Source organism: Gavialis gangeticus, unplaced genomic scaffold (assembly GCF_001723915.1).
Source record: "Gavialis gangeticus isolate Ggan-Ray unplaced genomic scaffold, GavGan_comp1, whole genome shotgun sequence".
Lineage (NCBI taxonomy): Eukaryota > Metazoa > Chordata > Crocodylia > Gavialidae > Gavialis > Gavialis gangeticus.
The window spans coordinates 26,017,095-26,025,070 of NW_017729034.1; the positions used below are offsets into that span (position 1 = coordinate 26,017,095).

Below are 7,976 nucleotides of genomic sequence, written 5' to 3' on the forward strand. Positions count from 1 at the left end.
CAGCAGCAGCCGCTGGAGACTCCCTGTGCCCCGGCTCAGGTGAGCGAGGTGCAGCTGGAAGGGGGAGAGCAGGCACGCATGTAGGCAGGTAGCGGGTATAGGCATGCGTGCATAAGTGCGGGGGGGGACAAGACACATCCCTGTGGAGCTCCGCAGTGATCGTTCCCAAGGCAGGGGCCAGGGGGGTTATATGGAGGCTGCCTTGGCGGATGGGGGGTTGTGCTTGAGAACACTTGCCACGCTGTCCTGGTTGCTTCTGGAGCTGGCAGAGGGGCTGGAGGAGAAGGGAGTTTGTTGGGAGAAAGAAAGGCACAAAGGGGTGGCCTGTGTGTTTGTGCCCATCACCTGCCATGCCCCGAAAGCAACTGCTTTTTGCCCGCTGCTGCCCCATGACTTCTGTTTTTTTCCCCTAGCACCTTGCAGAAATGCCCTAGCTGGCAGCTGGTTTGTTTGCTGGCAGAATCGGCCCCTTCTAGCCTGACAGGTAGCATTGCCAGTGGATGGAAAAGCCTTGAGACAGCGGTTCACAGCAGCTCTCCCGCTCCTTGTTGGTATCAAAACACTTGTTTTTTTAGATAATCCCACTACTTAAAATAAAAAAAGCCTCCACCCACACTAAGTTGTCATAGATAACCTCTGGCATGTACGCATAGTCAAAGGTCAGGTCCTTGTGCAAAGGGCAACTTCAAATAGTTTTTGGAGTGATCTTAAAGATATATTTGTACACATTAAGCACCTCCATGTAGCCTGACTTTCCTAACATTTTTTCCCACATAATTTTGGTTTTGCTAAGTGGGGTTGGCTTGCTTTCCTGGTTTGTATTTTAAAAAAAGAGGTCCTTTGGATTGATCACAATTATGTTACAGTAGCTTTATAGGTACTAAAATGGACTGAAAATAAAAGTGAAGCTGTATAGTCACGTGGCAATATAGGAGCAGGGAATTAAATACCTTGTATAGAGAAAAGCAGACTATAAACATAGAATTAAAAATCTTATCTGACATAAGTATACATGTATAGAGGTGTGTATTTCTGTGTGTATGTTATAATTAATAGACACTAAGGAGTCTGGTGTGTTCCAAAACATCCAATTTGGTAGCAGTGTCCGTCAATAGTACTTTTTGTCCCCTTGTTAAAGACTCGATTGTGTTGAGCATAACGGTGAAGTTTAGCTATACCTCATGGTGAATTATTCTTTAAGCAAAGGTTTTTTTCATCCTGGGTAGCCAGTTGAAAGCACATGATCTGTAAATGCCCAAAGTGGCCATAGTTCTGTAAGTTGAATATGACCCACCAGGTCATGTCGACTTCTCAACAAGATATTATTGTTTGCTTTTCACAGCTGGCTTGAAATGGAGGTAGAGTTTTTTTCTGGGTTGTTTGCTTAACTGTAAGATGCCTCAGATGAATTCCACCCATTCCAGACAAAAATGGGAGCAGGAGGGAAGGGGGCAGAAAGGCGCAGTAGAAATGCACTGGGCCCAAACTGTCTGGTACTTGCAAAAATAGGACTTGACAAGCAGAATAATCACAGCTGACACATGATTTATTGACTTCATCCCATCACATGGTGGGTCCTCAATAAGCAGAAAATAGGCTGGAACTGAATTCTTACATTGGTTTTGGAGAGTCACTAGAAGTCAGTTAACTCGCTGTTGGCTCTAATGTATTTATTTTATAGGAAATAAAACTTACTAGTTTATTGTCATTAAAATCACCCTGATAATTGAAAGATATTAAGTGATTTAATTTTAATGATTTGTGTAGTAGATTTTCTGAATTTATATGATGTTAAAGTCCAAAGTTGTTCAGAATCTAAAGACTGCTGGAGTCTGAGCAGTCTTTAATAAATTATTCCAGATTGCTTATCTTTTTTAAAATCCAATATTAAGCTTTGAAGCCAACTGATACTTTAAGAAAATAAAAGGGACATGGTTGGGATATCTGTGGATTTTATATGTTGGTTTTGTGGTGGGACCTGTGCCAAGTGGTGAGTGACTGAATCCCCATGTGACTTAAGCAGCAAGTCGATGCCACCTGTATGTAAAACAACTTCTTTCTCCCTGCAGGGGGTCAAATTGAAGGTGGGGAGAAATGGTACCCTTCCAGTTTGCACTTGCATGAGACACTGGAGTCATGTTGTCCGTCATATATCTTGCAGACAATCAACATATGGTTGTGTATGCCAGAAATGGTCAACCTGCAGCATGTGTGCCACAAGTGGCACAAGCAGCCTCTGTGTGGGGCATGTGGCAGATTGTGGAAGGGGCAGGGAACAAAAAGAAGAGCAGCAGGTCAGGCAGGAGAGGGGGATTGGAGTGGCACTCAGGGAAGGCATGGGCTTAATTTGGGGCATCCTGCCAAAGAAGTTGGCCCTTACCAGCATATACTGACTGTTTGGCTTCCACTGTAGTCAGACAATCTGACTGTTGTGGCTTGTGAGCTGGGCTCCTCTTTTATTGTGGTGGGAATGAGGAGAGACTTGCAAATGCTACCCACTGGCAAATCAGCATGAGATGCCATGCATCCTAAATTGTGTGGATCTGCACTGTTCCCTTGCATCTTTTGTAAGGTATGAAATATAGTTAAATACCCAAATTTGAATGGTTGCCACTGGCTGATTGACTGGCAGGGAGAGGAATAAGAAAACCCACACCTTTCAGAGCTAGTATTCCAGGCTGTCTGTAGACTCAGTCCACTTCAGAGTGTGTGTGCGTGTGTGTGTGTGTGTATTTCTGAGCTTTCCCATCACAGCCATTCAAGCTAGCAATTTAAACTGGGAAGGAGGATCACTAGGATTCTGGAGACAGAGTAAATTTCTTTCTCCAGTCCAGTTACACCATTAGAAATGACCTGTGCCCAGTTGAGGAAGGATTTCCTGGCACAGGAACTGCAGAGGACAACCAAAAGGCTGCCTTCCCCTCAGAAGGCAGAAGCCTTAGCAGAGGAGGCAAAGCAGAAGATGGGAAGGACCTCCAGGCCTATCTATGTGATGCCAAAGGCCTCCCCAGTTGGGCAAAGCAAAGCATGAAGGAGAGGATGTAAGAGTGACTTGTAACTGTCATAGGCTTTGCCCCCCTACCTAGCATTTTCAGAGCTGGCAGCATGTTGTTTGGAGGTGTAACATTTTGGGGTTCTGCTGAAGGGTCCTCCACGGTTGTTGAATGAGTCACTTTTTGCTGCCCCCTCTGGGAGAAGCACCTGCCAATGTAGTATCTCACTGATCTGTAAAACAGAGTACTGTTTGGACCCTGGCTCTCTTAGGAGAAATAAAACTGGCCAGTCTAGGCAGATTTGATATAAGTCGCTTCTGTGGGATTTTTAGTTCAGTCTGGACAAGTCTCAAGTTTTACTTTCAGCTGGGGGGTTTTCTGCCTCCTGCTCCCCCCCAAACCGGTGTGTGTTGTTTCTTGGTCTTACCTGAAGCTGCATATTTAAGGAATAATGTTCAATTCTGGGTGATGTAATTTCACCTCTCGTAGTTTTGCAGGACATGAGGCTCCTTCATCCTTAGAGAAGAAAGGCAATTCTTAATATAAACTTCACCCTAAAAATTCTGTGTAAAGGACAGAGAAGACTCAGACATAGTGAGTAGGGTTCTAGGTTTTTGATTCTGAGCAGCTCTCTGACCAATAATACCAGAAGCTGTTCTGCCCATGGAGTTTCATTCCCCAGGTGACTGGGAAGAATCCCTGTGCCCAGATCTGCTCATCCATTTAGTCCCGTAGAAGGATGGATGAAGCTGCACAAGCATGCAGCAGATCTAGAGTCCAGGGAAATGTGCACCAAATATTTTAATATGAGGGGTTGTTTCTCAATCCTTGTTATTATCCATGCTGCTCAGTTTGGATGTTATCCTGGTACTCCAGCCATTTAGCACACTTTCAGCCTGCACCTTCACTTTATTCCCAGGCTGCCTCTGGAATTGCTGCATCAGCTAATAGGAACAAGTGCTCTAGGCACTATTTTCTTGATACAGATGCCACTGCAGATGGAGTGCAGGTGAATTATACCAACTGTGCCATGCTTAACCTTTCCCTTAATATTCCCATTTATTGTCAGAAACCAAAAAGGGCTGGACTCTGGCTTCTTATAACCTCCAGCGTCTGTTCTTGTCCTGCTGCTTTCTCTGCCTTTGTTATATTTTCCGTTTGTCTTTTGGCTATTAAGACTGTATCATATTAAATTAGTTATGAGTCAGAAAAAGACAGGTTGGATCATTCAGTCTGACAGCTTCTTCATTTCCACTAACGTTTTATCTAACATGCAGTGGAATCCCAGCCTGTGGGGTCCCTTGGGTACTTTTTCCCTTGAGAGTCCATTCTGCTGACCAGTCCTATCTGCCCTACTACATAGTATCCCAAATGGCTGTTAATATTTCTTGTAGTGAAATCTGATTTTGCTGTACTAGGAGAAAAGTTGTTTTAAAACTCACAGCCAGGCTGATAGGCGTGAAGGCATTGACAACTTGTCGGAACATGTCAGGAAGAACTGTCTTTTTATTAAAAAATAAATAAATAAATTTCAGCCTGATCTTCCAACCTGATTTTTTTTTGTGCTAATATTAACTGTAGGACTGACAGCTCTGGAGAGTGAAGTTCTCTGTTTGCAGACCAGGTAGAGAGCACAGCCAGTGGAAATGCAAGCTCTTCCAGCACTGTCCTGCTATCCTGTTTCTGCTGTGACTTAGAGCAGTGGTTTTCAAACCTCCTAAGTTGTGGGAGCCTTTCATATCACTTCTTCTGTCGTGGCACCCTGACCCCTATCTTGTGAGCTGAGTGGGAGCCAGGCAATCCAACCTGACAGTGATGGTGTACCTCCTCTTGGCTAGCTCTGCCATTATCCTCAATCTCTCTGCAGGTCCCATGACGACTTATGGTAGAATGAAGTTTGAAAATCACTTACAGGATTGCTTTTAGGTGAGATTATCAGTTGTGAATTACTTTAATGCTTTAATCCTTGTTTTTTCTGTTGTTCTTGCCAAGAATGCTAGTCAGTCAGTTAGGGTGGAGTGTTTGGTAATATGGGTGCCTTTACTGATAGTGATTGAGAGCAACTAAACTCATGTTACATGTTCCTGAATAGCTGTCAGTTCCTAATAACTTGATACTAATAACTAGCCTAGACTGGATTTAACTTGGCAATCTAAAAGTGGAAGGCTGTTTTTCCCATTGCTAGTTCTTCTCCCCAGACCTTCTCCTTCACCCTGTCTTCAATATCATTCCATCTCTCTTGAGGAGTATGGTAACAAGTTAACGAATAGGCTGGGGTAGCAGTTATAAAGAAAACATGAGCTCCATGGTTTACCCAAATCTGTTTCCCAACCAAAACTCCTTTGTTTCAGATTGTACTTCTGAAGAGGCAAGTGCTTTATGGTCAGAGCAGATTGCTGCACAGGGTGATGGGTGCATGCAGGGTGAGAGCACCTGCAGCAAGGGCCAAAATCAACTTAATAAATATAGGAGCATTGCTGCAAGTGTTTATTCTTGCGTAGACAGGCAAATGGTGGCAGAAAGAGTTCAAAAATCAGGACAGAAGAAGCACGCAACTTAAGCTGCTGAAAATTGACCTAGAAAACATACTGTTTTGTTTATCTGACTCGTGGCTTTTGAATCCTTCATGGTGAGGAGATTTTTTACAATTGCAGTTGTTAGATGGAGTCAGGTCTAAAGGGAGACTGGATGCCACAACTCTGAATGTGCCTGGTTACCAGAATGAAATCCAAAGCTTGGAGTTAGACTCTTGGATCCCATATATATTTTATGGAGAGAGTGAGGAGGTTCAGAAAACCGGTATGCTGAGCAGCATGTTGCTGCAAACTAGCCAGTAGGAAATGCTACGCATGCAGTTGCCTTTAAAATTCCACTTCTCTAGAGCAGGGGTGTCAAACGTGGTCTCTGGGAAGATCTGGGGAGCAGGGAGTATATCCGTCTACTTGCAACCCAGAGCCTACCTTTCAGGGCAGGTGCCTACAGGTATCCTTTGAAAGAACTGGTGGCAAATAGAAGAGGTAATGGTCATGCCTGCCTTTTATCCAATAGCCTAATGCAGTGTTTCTCAACCAGGGTGCCACAAGCACCTTCTAAAGGTGCTGCACAATATTAGCATTGGTAGGTGTGCAAACACCTATTTGTGATTCATAAGATAAACTCAGAGATTTCAAATGGATCAACACAGGTCACCATGCTTCCTGTGTGAGTACTGCAAATGCTAGGCCTGTGGTTCTCAACTTTATTAGCCTTGAGGCAGGCCTCGGAAAATGCCAGCTCTAAGCTTTCGCTCAGTTCTTGATTATGGAAAAATTACAGAACAGTTCTTCTTGTGCTATTCACCTTGCTTAGTGCTATTGGAGACAACTCAAATTTTAAGAGCGTAGGATAAGATGCTACAGAACAGAGATTCTCAAACAGGATGCTGCAACCTCCTTAGCAGGGTGAAGTGTGGAAACGCTTACATGTGATTCACAAGATAAGCCCAGAGGCTTCAAATAGGAATCAGTACTGTTAAAAAAAAAAAATCTTACCTATTGGTCTGCCTGTAGTTGTTGCAAATTCTCTCTCTGTAACTGGTTTAGCCAAAGGCTTAGATGATTAGCAAATTATAGGATGAGAGGTGGAGAATGGGTGTGGAGCTCTCATATTGTATTACAACTCATAGGTGTTAATAGATTTGTGTAAAACTAAATGTTCCTTTCAAGTAGAGGTTGCCATTAATTCAACCAGTTCTACCTGAAGAACAAGGTCAATTGGTTTTCTTGTCCAGTAAAATTTGCAGTACATGCTTCTTTTTATTAAAATCCTATTCATCAAAAAGAAAAAAGAAAAAAAGAATTGCAAAACACGAGTTTCTGATCCAAGTTTTGTATGTTCTCTTTGCCAATATCTTTGGTTTTTAGATAGTTAATAGAAACCCTGAGTGAGATTTTTTTTTTTTTTAGCAGTAAGAAGTGATTTGAGGGGGTCCTGGTTTTGGAGTGTTTAATCTCCTTCTTTCGTATGGCTGACTTGGAGCAGCAATTATAAGTCCAGTTTAAGGTTAGTTAACCAGTCTAATGCTCTTGAGGAAAGGGAATGTACCTTTGCAATGTCACCATCGAATTTGTGTAGAGGGCAGAGTGTTGTTATGTGGTCCATAGTTTGATGGGGGTTGCCACAGTTGCATTCTGAAGAACACCTAATTCACCATCTGTGCATCAAGTGACTGCAGTGGCTATGCCCAGTTCGGACCTGATTTAGAACCGTCCATGTTTTTCGTGGAAGGTCAAAACCCAGGAGGCTTTATCATTGGGTCAGAAATTAGATGTATTCCAAATGGTGGTTTCATTCGACACTTTCCTCCAAGCTGCCTGCACTGTCGTGTCCTACAAGGGCTTGTACATGTGTCTGCAAAGGTTTCTAGGAGACCAAGCATTGAGCCAGGATAGTGGTTCCCAAGCTTTTTTTTTCTGCCCCCTGCTGCTGAGAGCGGAGTGCAGCAGCAGGTTTGAGGGAGCATCCGGCACATGGCGCAGCTCATCTTGTCTATGTGTCACTACCAGCATTGCCCCCATGATCCTTATTTGGGTCACGACCCAGGGTTGGGAACCACTGAGCTAGGAGGTTCTTTAAACCTCTCTGGGTGGGGAGGTCTGGGTTGTCATTCATGTGGACATCCTCTCTGTATGTCGCTTCATCACTGTGAATGTCTGGAGAAACAATGTTGGCCAGCACTGGTAATCATTGTATTGGTGTAGATTTCAGGGTTTGGGTGGTAGAACGCATTGTGGAGTTTAACTGAACATTCATGCATTTGGTATGAGCGCTAGCAACCCAGACAGGTACACAGTACTTGCCCGTTGAGAAGACCAGTGCCATAACAGAGGTGCAGAGTACTCCCACAGTGACACCCCAGCTCGTTCCGGCAAGTTTTTGCGCTATGTTCACCCAACTCTTGATCTTCACAGCTGTTTTTCGAAGATTATTATGAAAGGTTAAAGG

General features: G+C 43.7%; 1 protein-coding gene across 3 annotated transcripts in view; it reads left to right on the forward strand.

Moving 5' to 3' along the window:
• The first annotated feature begins 6 nt into the window (after positions 1-6).
• Positions 7-7,976, forward strand: part of MOCS1 (molybdenum cofactor synthesis 1) — a 75,349-nt gene continuing 67,379 nt past the window's right edge. For all 3 annotated transcript variants that reach the window (XM_019527252.1, XM_019527251.1, XM_019527253.1), the window contains exon 1: positions 7-39. The gene's annotated coding sequence lies outside the window, so the exon portion shown is untranslated. The remainder of the gene's footprint in view (positions 40-7,976) is intronic.